This window comes from Panthera onca, chromosome D1 (assembly GCF_046562875.1).
Source record: "Panthera onca isolate mPanOnc1 chromosome D1, mPanOnc1 haplotype 2, whole genome shotgun sequence".
NCBI classification, from domain to species: domain Eukaryota; kingdom Metazoa; phylum Chordata; class Mammalia; order Carnivora; family Felidae; genus Panthera; species Panthera onca.
The window spans coordinates 99,257,724-99,275,371 of NC_138348.1; positions in this window are offsets into that span (position 1 = coordinate 99,257,724).

A 17,648-nucleotide genomic window follows, 5' to 3' on the forward strand; every position below is an offset into this window, starting at 1 on the left:
AGCCGAAGTCGTATGCTCAGCTGACTGAGCCACCTAGGCGCCCCCGGCATCTTCTAATATATATATATATATATATATATATTTTTTTTTTTTTTTTTTTTTTCAGCAGTGTTGATCATATAACAGGTGCTTTGTAAGTGTTTAGCTTCAGTATTCTTATTCAATCAAGTCATTATTTATTAAATGAATGATAAATAGGTACATTCCCAATTCTAGGTTCCAGACACCTAGAGCATTCATTTAATATTTTTTTGTCATTCATTCAATAATTAAGACTTTTAATGAATGAATGGAAAGTAGGCGAGACCTTCTGACAATTATTGAATATGTTACATTATACACATCCAAGTAGAACCTGTTATATATGTTACAGATTATATTTGCTCCTCTTATTTCATGACGGCTCCTCGGCAGGAAACAGTGAGAAGTTCTTGTGCAGTGTAGATTTTTCAGTCCTGGAGAGGATCTTCGTGAAAACAGGCCAAGTTCAAGCGGAGACTGGTTTCAGGGCTTCACTCTTGCAACTTCCTTGGGTTCCACCAGAGGGAGCTCCATACCGCTTAGCTTTACTGAGACTCTTCTGAGACACATTTGCATTCACTCGTTGAGCAAATGTGTATTGAGTGTCCACTATGCGCCTAGCAGTTTTCCCTGCGGAGGACTCTGCCCTCCAGGGACTCAAGTCTAAAGTGGAGACAGACATGTAAACAAGTAACGATGGCACAGTCTAGCGAGGGCTATAATAAAAGCGTGTCGCAAGGTGTTAAGGGGATTATTAACTCCGGCGGCAGGGGGCCAGGACGTCTTCGTAGACTGGGAGCTGAAGTTTGAAAGGCAAGAGTTTATCAGGTGGACAGAGTAGACAATGGTTTATCAGGTAGGACATAGCTTATACAGATACACGTGGGGAAATAAGAAGAAGCATGTGATGAGTTCGGAATGGCTAAGAATTAAGGTTCCGGGAGGCTGGAGAAAGCGGAAAAGGGGCTGGATAGTTGGCAGGGGCCAGATCATCAAAGGCCTTAATCTGTGAAAAGAGAAGAGCCACTTAGTGTGTGTATCAACTCAATAGCTATATGAGGGATCTTAAACTGTAGGAGAGATTATACCCTTCTCATACTTGTGCACAAAATAGTTGTTTAGTTTTTTGTGGGTTTTTGTTGCGGTGGTGGTTGTTTTAAGATTTTACTTGTAAGTAAGCTCTACACCCAACGTGGGGTTCGGACTTACAACCCCCAGATCAAGAGTCACATGTTCCACGGGCTGAGCCAGCCAGGTGCCCCTAGTTTTTTGTTTTTTAGAGGGTCCTCAGGGACCATGTACACACTTCACAAGGTCAACGTTCTCATGATTTCATAATCGATGCCTGGTTTGGTGCTCACTTTCTCTCACGTTCTTAGGATTTGGTTTTTGTGACTGAAATGTGTCCAAAAATCAAACACCCTCTCAAAAACCAGGGAGATTTGCCACTATCAAGGATTTAAAAAAATAAATCAATAAAAAATCGTGGTTCAGCCTTCTGAGGCAATTCCTAAAGACTCATTCTAGAAATGTCTGGGAGGATGTCAGCAGCATTAGAGTAAAAAGCTTGCGGGGCGCCTGGGTGGCTCAGTCGGTTGAGTGGCCGACTTCAGCTCAGGTCATGATCTCACAGTCCGTGAGTTCGAGCCCCACGTTGGGCTCTGTGCTGACAGCTCAGAGCTTGGAGCCTGTTTCAGATTCTGTGTCTCCCTCTCTCTGACCCTCCCCTGTTCATGCTCTGTCTCTCCCTGTCTCAAAAATAAATAAAACGTTAAAAAAAATTAAAAAAAAAAAGCTTGTGCTGAAGGTGACAGTTTTAATTAATTAGGTAGTTAAATTTACTTACAAAATGGAAGTACAGTTGATACCCAAGGCCAAGGTGACAGCTTTAAACCATAATTTTTGCTCTGCCTTTAAAAGAAAGACATTTCCTCCGGTTACCTACTAGTGTGGCCCAGCAGGCATCGACCCTTGGGCCTACGACACCGGAAGAGACAGAAAACGGCAACGGTGCGGAAGTCTCCCTGAGTTTTCCCAGTACTGAAGCTGGGGGGGGGGGTACCCCCACCGAGAGGGGCGCCGGGCCTGTCCTCTCTTGCTCTGACTCACCTGAGGAGACTCACATCCTGTTTGCCTGGGCAAGCGGCTGGCTGCCCCTTCCACCCAGAAACACTGAGCAGACAAGTCCAACCTGCTGGTTCCCTTCAAGGCCTCAGGCCTCAGTGGGAGTGGAGGGGAGGCCGGAGAGGCTAAAATGCCTTAGCCAACTCAGCGCCTTTGCTCAGCATTCCGCAGATCCCTGATGGACACCAGCCGCCCTGAGGCCGGGAGCACCTTCTTAGTGACAGAACAGCCTGACTCTTCTGAGTTAAGACCGAGTTCGAAGGATGAAGCCCTTTAAATCAGCACGGTAGACTTTTAGAATGTAAAGGGCTGGAAGGATTCTTGGAAGTCACCTGGTCCACTCCCTTCCTTTTATAAATGTGGAAACCGAGGACCTGAGAGTTTAAAATAGGGTGACCCCACCTGCCGGTGTCCCTGGGGCAGTCCCGGTGTCTGTTTTTTGGGTGTGAGTATCAATAATGCTGCTTACACTCTCTGAGGTGTCCCAGTTTGGACAATAAATTGTATGGGCACCCACACCCTGACTTAAAAGAAAAGCAAGGCTATGAATAGGTGGGGAGCAGTGGAGAAGGAAGGTTAGAGGGAGGAGACAGTATGAAAAAGGGATAAAGGCACACCTGGCTGGCTCAGTTGGTGGAGGCTGTGATTCTTTTTTTTTTTTTCTTCCAATTTTTAAATCATTATTATTATTATTTTTAATCTTTATTTATTTTTTTTTTAATTTTTTTTTTCAACGTTTTTTATTTATTTTTGGGACAGAGAGAGACAGAGCATGAACGGGGGAGGGGCAGAGAGAGAGGGAGACACAGAATCGGAAACAGGCTCCAGGCTCCGAGCCATCAGCCCAGAGCCTGACGCGGGGCTCGAACTCACGGACCGCGAGATCGTGTAATCTTTATTTCTGAGAGAGAGAGAGCATGAGCAGGGGAGGGGAAGTGAGAGAGGGAGACAGAGAATCTAAGGCAGGCACCAGGCTCTGAGCTGACGGCACAGAGCCCGACGTGGGGCTTGAACTCATGGACAGTGAGATCATGGCCTGAGCCGAAGTCGGAGTCTCAAACGACTGAGCCACCCAGACGCCCCTTTAAAAAAATTTTTTTTTAAAAAAAAGTTCCTAGGGGCGCCTGGGTGGCGCAGTCGGTTAAGCGTCCGACTTCAGCCAGGTCACGATCTCGCGGTCCGTGAGTTTGAGCCCCGCGTCAGGCTCTGGGCTGATGGCTCGGAGCCTGTTTCCGATTCTGTGTCTCCCTCTCTCTCTGCCCCTCCCCCGTTCATGCTCTGTCTCTCTCTGTCCCAAAAATAAATAAAAAACGTTGAAAAAAAAAAATAAAAAAAAAAAAAGTTCCTACTTTGGGTGTTGTATGGAAACCAATTTGACAATAAACTTCATCTATTGAAAAAAAAAGTTCTTATTTATTTATTTTGGAGAGAGAGACAGAAAAAGCAGGGTGGGGGGACAGAGAAAGAATTCCAAGCAGGCTCTGCACTGTCAGCACAGAGCCTGACTCCTGTCATTGCTCAAAACTCTTTATTTTCCAGGGCACCTGGCTGGCTCAGTTGGTTAAGCATCTGACTTCAGCTCAGGTCATGATCTCACAGTCCGTGAGTTCAATCCCCTCGTTGGGCTCTGCGCTGACAGCTGAGAGCCTGGAGCCTGCTTCAGATTCTGTGTCTCCCTCTCTCTCTGTCCCTCCCCCGCTTGTACTCTGTCCCTTGAAAATAAATAAATGTTAAAAAAAAAAAAAAAAAAAAAAAAAGAATACCAAAGAAACAAACTAGGGGAAAAAACTCAAAATTGTAGTAGCTTCTTTTTTTTAAGGTATTCTTTTTTTTTTTTCAAGTTTATTTATTTATTTTGAGAGAGACAGAGACAGCACAAGTCAGGGAGAGGCAGAGAGAGACGGAGACAGAATCCCAAGCAGGCTCTGCACCGTCGGCACAGAGCCCCGTGCAGGGTTCGAACTCATGAAACCATGAGATCACGACCTGAGCCCAAACCGAGAGTTGGATGCTTAACTGACTGAACCACCCAGGCACCCAGGTAGTGGCTTTTTGGTGAAAGAGCAACCTGACCTTAGTTTTGCCAGGAAGAAAGAATTTTTACTCAAAACTTAGGCTTTCACCATTATCCTTAAAAGAACTCACTTCTGCTAAGCCAAGATCAGTTTACTCACTCACTAATGTTTACAGAACACCTACTCTGTGTTAAAGTACTGTGATCAGTGAGCTGGGGCACTTCTTTTCAAGAGGCTGGTAAATTTTTAATGACCGTGTGTTTCAATGAACGATTACAAATATTTTATGAGAATGTCACATCTGGCTTATGGTTTGGAATTCTCTTTGCTCCGTAGTACCTTCATTAAAATGTAAGGTCATTGCTGTAGAGACTTTTTTTAAAAGAAATGTTTATTTTGAGAGAGAGAGAGAGAGCAGGTAGAGGGGCAGAAAGAGAGGGAGAGAGAGAGGGAGAAAGAGAATTCCAAGCAGGCTCCTTGCCATCAATCTGGAGCTCGACTTGAGCTGAGATCAAGAGTCAGATGCTTAACTGACTGAGCCACCCAGGAGCCCCTCAGCGTAAAAAGTTAAGACACATATTGAGAGGGGCACCTGAGTGGCTACATCGGTTAAGTGTCCAACTGTTGATCTGAGGGTTGTGAGTTCAAGCCCTGCATTGGGCTCTATGCCAGGCATGGAGCCTACTTCAAACAAACAACATAGTAAGGATAATTAAACAAAACGATGCGACAGTATGAGGCCTGCCTTTCTCACGGCGACAAAGTGGCTGGAGTTGGGGAGCAGATGTGTCTGCGAATGGCCGTGTGTTCTTTCTTGTTCGCCACAGTCCCCACTCACTCCTTATCGTCTCATTCTTGGCCAGCTTCACACATTTGTTGCCTTGCCTACACCTGGGTCTGGGTCAACGCATGGCTTTCCCACTTTGTTCAGGTGTGTGCTCTTTCGAGGTTGAATTTCCTCAATCCAGTTCATTCTGGAGATTCTTCCCGGATTTTGGCATTAGCCTGATCCGTTTGCCTGAGTTGCCACAGGGCACACCGTTGTACTGTTGCTGGGTGGGGCCCTGTGACGATTTGCTCGCTGGATGCCATGTAAAACCAGAATCCCACCGTCGGGGCGCCTGGGCGGCTCAGTCAGTTAGGCATCCGACTTCGGCTCAGGTCATGATCTCGCGGTCGGTGAGTTCGAGCCCAGGCTCGAACTGAGCTCAGAGCCTGGAGCCTGGAGCCTGCAGCCTGCTTCGGATTCTGCGTCTCCCTCTCTCTCTGCCCCTCCCCCACTCACGCTCTGTCTCTCTGTGCCTCAGAAATAAATACATATTAAAAAAAAATAATAATAAAATAAAAACCCTGAGAAGTACTGTGGCTATAAACGAAACCAAGAAAACCGTTTAATTTTGTTTCACCTAGTGTTTCCCCTCGCGCATAGAATTTTCTTTTCGGTCAGTACCTACTAACACCCGGCGGAGTGGTGTTTGTCTGAATGATCATCGAGGGCATCTTAGTGGCAGTGACAGAGCTCCACGATGCCTCGCCGTTCTAAGAGTTGGACTCCTGATCCTGCGCTCTCCTCCTGACTCCCGTATCCATCTTTCCGCTTGATTGGTTGCGGACGCCGTGCTTCTCTGGCCTGTGATACTATCTTAAACCTAGTGTGTCTGCAACCCCCCTGCCCCCTCCCCCCCAGCAGACACTTGCTAAAAATAGCGACGAAGGAGAGGTGGGCTTACGGTATATCCAGGGCCCAGGGCAGAACACTGCTGACGTTGCGGCCAGGGGAGAACAGACCTGCTGATTCAGATTTCAAGTCAGGACTTGCTGCACGTTTCTCTGGGAAGCCTCCACTTGCAGTCACGCTGTAAACAGGCTGATTGCAAGTTCAGCTTTCTTCCAAGAAGGGTAGGTCTGTTTTCAAAGGTGTAAGTGCGCTGTCTCAGTGATGTTTATGGAGCCAAATATTTGCAGGTGTTGGAAAAAGGGAAGCTTTTTCCCACTCTGCCTGGCAGAGTGTGGCTCATGTGGAGACTCCGTCTTTTAATTAACCAGCAGATTATTCTCCACCCTTTTAATGTTAGAATTCGGCGGGCGCTTGAGGCAAACACTTTTGATGACCTATGCTTAAATCCTTAAGTGGATGTAAAATGTCTATTACGTTTAGAAAAAGTCAAGTCTCCTTAGCATTACTGACAAGTAAGTCCTTATTGCCTGTCTCTTTTACTCATATTTAAAATTTCCATTATGGGGGCACCTGGCTGGCTCAGTCAGTGGAGCACTCTTCATCTCAGGGTTGTGAGTTCGAGCTCCACGCTGGGTGTAGCGCTGGGTGTAGCGATCGCTAAAAAATAGAATAGAATAGTATAGAATAGAACTTCCATTACTTATTAGAATTTCCTCTTACATTATCTGAATTTAACTGAGAACCCTTGTAATACAATGCAGAGAAAAGAATCCCACCTTCCAAAGCTCCTTTCCTGCTGTCCTGCTCTTACATCCTAAACTTGCTTTGTAGAAGAGGGACCACAGGGTTTGGAATTAAAGCCCAGCTACACCGTCTCCCAGCTATGTGATCTTGGGCAAGGTACTAAATCTTCCAGACTCATTTTCTCATCCGTGAAATGGGCATATTAACAAATTACTCTCTAAGGTTGCGGTCAGATGTAAAGATACGAAAAGTTATGTAACAAACGATGGTTATTATTACTGTGCTCCAGCATTCTGCTTGATGCTGAACTTGAAGTTCCTATACAGGCCGTGCTGTCTTAAAACTAATGACGAGACCTTGGCCCAGAAGGCCCTGCCCTTTCGTCAAGTGGATGCCAGGGATGTTTAACCTTTTCGGAGCTGGCTTCCCCAGTGCTCCCAGGTAGGGTTTGTCCCTAGTCCTGTGCTAATGCTGTACCCAGCATGTACTTTACCATTGCCTATCACTCCATAGAGTGACTGTTTGTTAAAAGCCTGATCACTCCTTGAGAGCTAAGATATTATCTTTTCTTTAACCTTGGAATTCCCGAGGACAGCATTGGACTCCTGTCATTGCTCAAAACTCTTTATTTTCCAGGGCACCTGGCTGGCTCAGTTGGTTAAGCATCTGACTTCAGCTCAGGTCATGATCTCACAGTTTGTGAGTTCAAGCCCCGCTTTGGGCTCTGTGCTGACAGCTCAGAGCCTGGAGCCTGCTTCAGATTCTGTGTCTCCCTTTCTCTCTGCCCCTCCCATGCTCACGCTCTGTCTCTCTCTCAAAAGTAAATAAACATTAAAAAAATAATTAAAAAAACTATTAATTATTATTTAATTAAAAAAACTATTTAATTAAAAAATATCAATGAGTAATAGGGTACGGAAGGACCAAAATGATGATCTTTTGGCATAATCCAAACCTCATTATAGACACAATTTCTAAGTGTTTTCCCATCAAATCTTTTCTTTTAGGAGAGACACTGAGAAGAGGATGCCTAATGTTTGCTTCATTTACTTTTGCTTCAAAAGTCTTCCAAGGGCATCTGGGTGGCTCTGCCAGTTAAGCGTCTGACTCTTGGTTTTGGCTCAGGTCATGGTCTCATTGTTCATGAGTTGGAGCTCTGCGTTGGGCTCTGTGCTCACAGTGCAGAGCCTGCTCGGGATTCTCTCTCTGTCTCTCTCTCTCTCTCAATAAATAAACTTAAAAGGATAAGCATAAAAAAACAAAAGTCTTAGAGAACAGTAGAGGTGGTAATGGTGTGGAGGGAAGGGAGGCCACTACATGTCAAAGAGTGGCCTGTCTTTACGGCCAAGGTTGACTGTAGACATGTTTGGTAAATTCTAACGAGGAAGGGAGATTAGTATCATAGAGAGACTTCCAGTTGGCTCTGGAGAGGGCTTGGGAGTTAAGCCTGGCTCTGGATTCTGGTCACATCATTGGATAGGAAACCCTGGGTGTGTACCTGACCTCTGAGTCTCAGACTTGGGCGAATTCCCTCTCTCGTTCCTGTCACCACCTATGGCAGACCTCCTCCTCTGTCTTTCAGACATCTGCTCCCCCATCTCCTGTCTCATTCTGGAACTTTCTTTCCTATGAAGTGCATAAAGGAGAAGCTATCAGGGGAGAACTCCCTCAGGAGGGGAGAGAACTTTATAAACACACACACACAGACGAAATCTCCTTCAGCTTGTGTTCCCGACCCTTTTCCCTTCAGAGTGAGCCTGATCTGTGCCCATCCTGGGGTTCCCCTTATCTAGGTTGACCATGTAAATTATTTTACAAACTGTAACACTGACATCGGAGTGGGAAAGGGGTACTATTAATCATTATGGCAGGACAACAGCTATAAATCAGGATGCTCTTGAGCACCCAGAACATTCTTTTTTTTGTTGTTAACGTTTTATTTATTTTTGAGGGGGAGGAGGGGCAGAGAGTGGGAGACACAGAACCTGAAGCAGGCTCCAGGCTCCAAGCTGTCCGCATAGAGCCTGACATGGGGCTCGAACTCACGGAATGCAAGATCATGACCTGAAGTCAGAGGCTCAACCGACTGAACCACCCAGGCGCCTCTTGAGTGATCTTTTTAATACACAAATCTGATCAGGTCACTTTTTAAGTTTTCAATGTCTCTCTACTATCTTCAAGATAAAGTCCAAACACTTTAACCCTTATCAAGAGCTTTTAGGGTCTGGCTTCTGATTAGATTTTCAGCCTCACCTCTGGTTAATCATTCTTCTTCTTTTTTTTTTTTTTTAACGTTTATTTATTTTTGAGACAGAGAGAGACAGAGCATGAACAGGGGAGGGTCAGAGAGAGAGGGAGACACAGAATCTGAAACAGGCTCCAGGCTCTGAGCTGTCAGCACAGAGCCCGATGCGGGGCTCGAACTCACAGACCTCGAGATCATGACCTGAGCCGAAGTCGGACGCCCAACTGACTGAGCCACCCAGGCGCCCCAATCATTCTTCTTTTTTACCCTTTTCTCTCTACCTACCATAGGGTTCAATAGGTACTAGAATGAATGTATCTCTGTGAGTCTCAATTTCCTCTATAAAATCTCACAATTACGGAGATCAGAAATAATATACGTAACATGTCTACCACAGAACTTGGTACGCAGTAGGCACTTAAAAAAAAAAGATTTTAGGGGCGCCTGGGTGGCTCGGTAGGTTAAGCAGCCGACTTCGGCTCAGGTCATGATCTAACGGTCTGTGAGTTCGAGCCCCGCGTCGGGCTCTGTGCTGACAGCTCAGAGCCTGGAGCCTGTTTCAGATTCTGTGTCTCCCTCTCTCTGACCCTGCCCCATTCATGCTCTGTCTCTCCCATCTCAACAAAAAAAAAAAACGTTAAAAAAAAAAAAAAAAAAAGATTTTATTTGGGGGCGCCTGGGTGGCTCAGTCGGTTGGGCGTCCAACTTTGGCTCAGGTCGTGATCCTACGGTTCGTGGGTTCGGGCCCCACATCGGGCTCTGGGCTGACAGCTCAGAGCCTGGACCCTGCTTTGGATTCTGTCCCCCTCTGTCTCTCTGAACCTCCCCCCTCACACTGTGTCTCTCTATCTCTTGAAAATAAATAAATGTTTTTTAAAAAAGATTTAACTTTTTAAAATTTTTTTACTGTTTATTTTTGAGAGAGACAGAGAGAGACAGAGCATGAGTGGGCGGAGGGCAGAGAGAGAGGGAGATACAGAATACGAAGCAGGCTCCAGTCTCTGAGCTGTCGGCACAGAGCCCAACGCAGGCCCTGAACCCACAAGCCGTGAGACCATGATGTGAGCCAAAGTTGGACCCCCAACCAACTGAGCCACCCAGGTGCCCCAAAAGACTTTATTTTTAAGTAATCTCTATACCCAACGTGGGGCTCAAACTCACAACCCTAAGATCAAGAGTGCCACTGCCTGAGCCAGTCCGGCACCCCAAGTAGGCGCTTGAAAAATGGAAATGTTTTTTTAATGGTAATTTTTATCTGTTAAAAGCTACCCGTATTCTAAGGAATGATGTCTCTACTAGAATACTATAAAATTATGAATCTCCAACACTTTATAAACATTTACTTAATGTGAAGGAAACTTGGCGAAAGAGGGAATAAATTTTGCCAACATCTTATTATGAAAATTTTCAAACACGCAGAGAAGTTGGGAGAATCTTACAGTGAATATCTGTTTACCCCACCTAGGTTCTTTGAGCAACATTTTACTATACATTTTATCACACATCCGCTCGTTTCTCGTCCACCCTTTACCCATCCATCCAGCAATGCATCTTACTTTACTTTTCTGGTGCATTTTATTTTATTTTTATTATTATCATTATTCTTTTAGAGACAGAGAGAGAGAGAGAGAGAGAGCATGCAGACAGGGGAGAGAGGCAGGGGGAAAGAGAGAATCTCAAGCAGGTTCCATGCTCAGCGTGGAGCCTGACACAGGGCTCAATATCATGACCCTGGGATCATGACTTGCACCAAAACCGAGGTCCAGACGCTCAACCGACTGAGCCACCCAGATGCCTCTGATGCATTTAAAAATGAAATTGCAGGGGCGCCTGAGTGGCTCAGTCGGTTAAGCGTCCGACTTCAGCTCAGGTCGCGATCTCGCGGTCCGCGAGTTCGAGCCCCGCGTCGGGCTCTGGGCTGATGGCTCGGAGCCTGGAGCCTGCTTCCGATTCTGTGTCTCCTTCTCTCTCTGCCCCTCCCCCGTTCATGCTGTGTCTCTCTCTGTCTCAAAAATAAACGTTAAAAAAAAAAAAAAAATAAAAAAAAAAAAAAAATGAAATTGCAGACATCAGGACACAGCCCCCTACGCACCTCAGCATTAATGAGAGTCCGATATTCATTAATCATTCTTTTTAAAAAAAATATTAAAATAAAATTTTCATACAATGAAACACACAAAACGTTCAATGTGTACCTTTCAAAGAGGTTTTTCAGGGGTGCCTGGCTGGCTCAGTCGTCAGAGCACGTGACTCTTGATCTCAGGGTTGTGGGTTCAAGATCCACGTTGGGTGTGGAGATGACTTAAATGAATTAAAAAAAAATTTTTTTTTAACTCAAAGATTTTTTTTCAAAAGCACAAGCCTGTGTAACCCAAATTGCTATCAAGATGGAGAACATTAATATCCTGTAGAAATTTCCCTCATGTCCCTCCTGCCAACTCCTGTCCTCACTTTCTCAAGGGCAAACACTGTCAGGATTTTTTCCACCAAAGATTAGTTTTGCCTGTAATAGAACTTCATATAAATCGAACCAAAGAGTACATACTGCTTTACATCTGACTAATTTTGTTCAACATAGTATTTTTGAGATGCCCTCATGTGGTTGAACATCTCAGAAGTTTGCTCCTATTTTTTTTGCTGAGTAGTATCCCATTGGACGAGTATTCTACAAAGTACCCATTTTTTTCTGCTGATGGACTGCTGGGCTGTTTCCATCTTGGGAGTATTATGACTAAAACTTCTACAAATATTCTCATACAAGTCTTTTTGTGGATATATAACTTCATTTCTCTTGGATAAATACCTAGGAGTGGAAATGCTGAGGTGGTTAGCTTTATATGATTATTAAAAATTTTTTTAATGTTCATTTTTGAGAGGGAGAAACAGTACGAGCAGGGGCAGGGGAGGGGCAGAGACAGAAGAAGAGACACAGAACTCGAAGTGGGGTCCGGGCTCCGTGCTGTCTGTGCACAGCCCGACATGGGGCTTGAACTCATGAACTGTGAGATCATGACCAGAGCCAAAGTCAGATGCTTAACTGACTGAGCCACCTAGGCACCCTGAAACATGACCTTGTAAGAAACTCTCAGACTTTTTCCCAAAGTGGTCATGGGAGCACTTTTCAAAACCTTAACTAAGTACAATCACAACCAACCAAACTTACTGAGTGTTTTCTATGGGCACCAAGCACAGAGCTGTATTTAAATGCAGTGTTTTATCTGATTCTTACACCAAGCCTGTGGGGCAGATATTACTATTCTCATTTTACATAAGGGACTATCGAGGCACAGAGAATTAAATAACTACCCAGGTCTCCTCACAGCTAGCGAGTGGCCAAGGGTGGATTTGGATCAAAGCAAAGCAGGTGAGATTCCAGCCCCTGCCTCCTGCCTCCTAGTATATAGCAGCCAAAAAAAAAAAAAAAAAAAAAGAAAAAGAAAGAAAGAAAGAAAAAAAGAAGTTGCTGTGTTTTCTCTCAGGAAATGAATTAATTTCCTAAGAATGAAAATTGGTCATGGTAACCAGAAGATACTATCTTCATCAGTAAGCAGGATATATATATATATATATATATATATATATATATATATATTTTTTTTTTTTTTTTTTTTTTTTTTAGTAAGCAGGATATAAATGTAAATTCTCACCCGTTATTTCGATGTAGTACCTTTGGTGAACAGGGAGGTTCTTCAGTTATCTTGCAAGACACCCATCTCTCCAGCCCTGTGCAAATCCATCTAGCTGCTCTTTAGAGTAAGGGAAGGGTTAAACTTCAGAGTCTCTTCTCTGGGCCAGTTAATAAGAGCCTGATGCCCCTCCTCTATAATTAAGAAAGGAGCCCCGGGCTTTACTGGGGAGGTATACAAGCCGCAGTGAGGAGGGAGATTCGAGAGCCAGAGAGCGAGAGTGTTCCCTCCCATGGTTTTTCTAAGCTATTAGAGCTCAGTCTCAGATCCAGACTTGCTTTGGAGTATCTCCAGGGAAGGCAAGGCCAGGAGGACCAAAGTGAACACACCTCCTCTTTTGGACTAAGAGCTCAACTCTCATCTAGGACTCTGACATTCTGACCTCCCTCTCTCATCTGTGAAAAGCTCACCAGAAGTTTAAAAAAAGAAAAGAAAAGAAAAAGAAAGAAAGGAGCTATAGAGGGGCACTGTTGTTGGGAGGGGTGGCTGGGAGTCCCTGAGTCGTCTGAAAATGGGTATGAAGTTTGTACTTTTCAAATTCTGGCCAGGGGACCTCTGAGAAAGCTGTTTGAGTATGTGGTGGTTGAGGTTCCAAGGCTTTCCCTCATTATGATTATTATTTTTTAACGTTTATTTTTGAGAGGGGAGGGGAGCCAGCATGCAGGGGAGGGGCAGAGAGACAGGGAGAGAGAGAAACCCATATTGTCAGCGCAGAGCCCAGCGCAGGTCTCGATCCCACAGACTGTGAGATCAGGACCTGAGCCAGAGTCAAGAGTCAGACACTTAACTAACTGAACCACCCAGGCGTCCCTCCCTCATTACTTTTTTTTGGTCCGGTAAATACCAAAGTCATTCCGCTGTTTTTGGATCACGTATCAGCCACTTCCAAATGGTGTATTTGTCAGGATCAAGTCCATACTCCTTAAAATGCAGAATGAGGACCCTCAACATCTGGACCCAGCCTCTCTCTCCAGCCTCCTGGCCAGCCACCCCCCCCCCCCCCCCCCCCCCGTTTATTTCAAAGGAGCGGCTTTGTTTCTCCTCTCTCTCTCTAATTCCTATTTGTCCTCTAAGGACCCATCGCAAAAGTCACAAATATGGTAATTATTTGTTAACATAAGACTCCACCTCCCAATCTTCTTTGGACTCTGATTCCCCCCACCCCCACCCCAGGCAGAAATATCTTATTCTACTTTATATGGCTTGCCCAGCATATAACAAAAATTAAATAAAATCTTTCCTAATAAGAAAACATATGGGCAGAAGCTTTTGAGTAAACAGACCTTTATCTGAACCAGCCGAGGAGCGAAATCATTTGTTTCCCTTGCTTTGAATGCTAATTTCATCTTGTGGTGAAAAAGACAGTTTGTCTTGAATGTTAAGATGACAATTTTTACAAATTTCAATACAAGCCAGTTGTCCTTTATGTCTTTTGGGCCCCCGCTGTGAGTTTCCAACTGGCCGGTGGGTTTCTAGGTATCCATTAATGGGGTGCCTGGGTGGCTCAGTCGGTTAGGCATCCAGCTCTTGGTTTCAGTTCAGGTCGTGATCTCGTGGTTTGTGGGTTCGAGCCCTACATCGGGCTCTGTGCTGACAGCGCGGAGCCTGCTTGGGATTCTCTCTCTCCCTCTCTCTCTCTGCCTCTCTCTCTACCCTCCTCCACTTGTGCTATCTCTGTCTCTCTCCAACTAAATAAATAAACTTAAAAAAAATTTTAAAATATTTTTGAGGGGTGCCTGGGTGTCTCAGTGGTACTTTGGCTTCGGTCATGAGCTCACGGTTCATGAGTGTGAACCCCACTTCGGGCTCTGTGCTGACAGTGTGAGCCTGCTTGAGGTTCTCTCTCTCTCTCTCTCTCTCTCTCTCTGCCCCTTCCCTACTCTCACTCTCTCTCAAAATAAATAAACTTTTTTAAAAAAGGAATATTTAAAAGGAAATGTGTGGGGGGTGGGGACAGATGAAATGCTTCGAAAACTAGAGTATGCCATCAATTTTATTTTTATTTATTTATTTATTTATTTATTTATTTTTAAAAATTTTTTTTCAACATTTTTTATTTATTTTTGGGACAGAGAGAGACAGAGCATGAACGGGGGAGGGGCAGAGAGAGAGGGAGATACAGAATCGGAAACAGGCTCCAGGCTCCGAGCCATCAGCCCAGAGCCTGACGCGGGGCTCGAACTCACGGACCGCGAGATCGTAACCTGGCTGAAGTCGGACGCTTAACCGACTGCGCCACCCAGGCGCCCCATATGCCATCAATTTTAATGATAATCAGGATTTTTCTCTGGAACAGTTTAGGGAAAAAAGTGATAGCTCTGAAACTTCATTTTTTCGTTTTAATCTTCACCTTCCTTTTCTCTTGTTCGCCGAGACACTAAGTGCACCGGAGGCCTTATCTAGATGCCTCCGGTTTTGATCAAAGTCCTGCCTACCGCCACCCTGGGGACCCTCGGGGGCAAATGTCCTTTTTATTCAGTGTTTTCTCTACTGAAGGAGTCCAGCCTTTGGTCTCCTCCCTCCCCTCCCAGGGAGGGGAACTGGATGACTCTGGAGCCACGCCTGCTAACTGGAAGGAATTGGGCGTCGCTGGGCACAAAGCCAGGAACTCAACCCTGCTGAAGAATGGGATCTGGGCAGCTGCCATCCTTCAGAGCACGGCCGGCGGCCAGCACCCAGGGCGTCTGGCTACCTGGGGGAGAGATTCTTCTCCTGACAACAGGCAGTTTGTTCAGTGCTGCCTGCCCTGATTCCTCTCCTGCTGCTTTTCTCTGTGTCCTTGAGCTCTCTGGTAACTCTACCTCTCACCAAATTTTGCAATTTGTTCTAGACTTCACGACCTCAGGCTCTACTTCCCTTTCCTTTAGAGCTGCATTTCTCTGCAAGCTGAAGGCTAACAAAGCGGATAAGTTATTCTAACTCCTTTTCTTTGGGGCTCTTGGAGCTGAAACTCCGCAGACCTACATGCCGGGGAGCCTCTATTTTATCCTACCACCATTAAAAAAATTTTTTTTTTTTAAATGTTTATTTATCTTTGAGAGAGAAACAGAACATGAGCAGGGGACAGGCAGAGAGGTAGACACGGAAGCTGAAGCAGGTTCCAGGCTCTGAGCTGTCAACACAGAGCCTGACGCGGGGCTCGAACTCACAAACCGTGAGATCATGACCTGAGCCAAAGTTGGATGCGCAACTGACGGAGCCACCCAGGCGCCCCAATCCCATCACCACTTTGAAGATTCCCCCAGCATTCTGATTTTAGGTTCATCTCTGGTCTAGAAGCCGACATAGGAGCCACTTGATTTTCAGGAACACTCATCACGATAAAATACTCATGTTAGGAAACACTTCATTTTGGTTAGCCCCTGGGTTTCTCAGTTCTTTCTCTTCTTTTTTTTTTTTTTATTTTTTTATTTAAAAAAATGTTTATTTAGGGGCACCTTAGTTGGTTAAGTGTCCGACTTCTGCTCAGGTCATGATCTCAGAGTTTGTGGGTTCAAGTTCTGCATCGGGCTCTGTGCTGACAGCTCGGAACCTGAAGCCTGCTTTGGATTCTGTGTCTCCCTCTCTCTCTCTCCCTCCCCTGCTCACACTTTGTCTGTCTCTGTCTCTGAAAAATAAATAAACGTTAAAAAATTGAAAACTGTTTATTATTATTCATTGAAAGAGAGAGGACATGGGCATGGGAGAGGGGCAGAGAGAGAGGAAGAGAGAATCCCAAGCAGGCTCCACACTCAGTACAGAGTTTATCATGGGGCTTGATCTCAAGAGATCATCAAGAAATCAAGAGATGGCTGCTTAACTGACTGAGCCACCCAGGCGCCCCCAACAACTGCGTTTTGTTGTTTACCTTTTTTTTTTTTGCCCCATGATCATGACATCTTTCTCCTGCTGCTTTGCTTTTCTTTTTGGCTTTTCTTTTTCACTTCTGCAATCTGCCTCTCCCTCGGTGGAATTTTCTCTTTTCCTCCCTCTTTATGAAGTTTTCTCTTTTTTCCCTTTCCTAGTCAGCCTGCCCCTTCCTTCCTTTTCTGGCAACTTCTCTGTTTCAGGGTTTAACTAGACGTTATGAATCACTCCAGTTTCTAGGTTGCTAATCCAGGGAATCCGGGCAATTTGTTTCTGTTCAGGGTTAGACTCCTGTCAAGCTTGCTTCTTAACTTCATGTGGAATCTTCCTTCTCTTCTGCTGTTTCGCCATGCTGCTTCATTAATCTGTAACAATTACCCACCCTCTTTCCAGACAAAGAGGCACCTTTACTCATTTAAATTCCTCAACTCTTCAGATTTCAGACAGATGGCTGCCCTCAAAATGGCAGGTGAAATCTGAGGCACAAAAATGTTATTTTTCTTTCAAAGATTATTTATTTATTTTGAGAGAGAGACAGAAAGAATCCCAAGCAGCCTCCCTGCCCAGTGCCGAGCCCCACGCGGGGCTCGATCTCACAACCACAAGATCACAACCTGACCTGGTATAAAGTCGGATGCTTAACTGAGCCACCCAGACCCTGCCAAAAAAGTTATTATGGAAACCTCTTCCGCGAGAGTCCTCTGGGTCTGCTGGTCCACGTCGGGTATAATTTTGCAGAAAGAGCGTTAGACTTGAGAGCCAGAAAAGTTTTGATGTTCCTACCTATTGTCTGTGCAAATTTGGGCAAATCACTTACCTTCCCTGGGCTCTCTGGAAAAATGAGAACACTTCATGGGAATATTGTGGAGATGAAGAAAGAAGCAGAAAAGTACCTGCAAACTGGACCGAGATGGTAAGTGAGCAGGGACGGTGTTCTGCTTCTTTAAATTCTTCCAAGTGAAGGGGTCATTAAAACACTGACATTTGTTCGGTCAGTTTCTCCCCCGCCCCCGCCCCGCCCCCCCTCCCCGGGTCTCAGGGAAAGCTACAAGCTGGAAAAGGTGCAGAGATCCTTGTGGTAACATTTGGCTCAAATGTCTACGCTGTAGGACTTTTTGTCTGGAGAGGGTCTTAAGGAATTCTGATTGGAGTTCTGTGAATCCAGTCCAGGACAAAGCGGCCCCAGGGAGGTGCTTTGGGAAGGGCGATCACTGCAAGGTGGTTGCAACAGTTCACTTCGCAGGCGAGCAGGAAGCCTGATTAGAAAAAACCGTGTGTGTGTGTGTGTG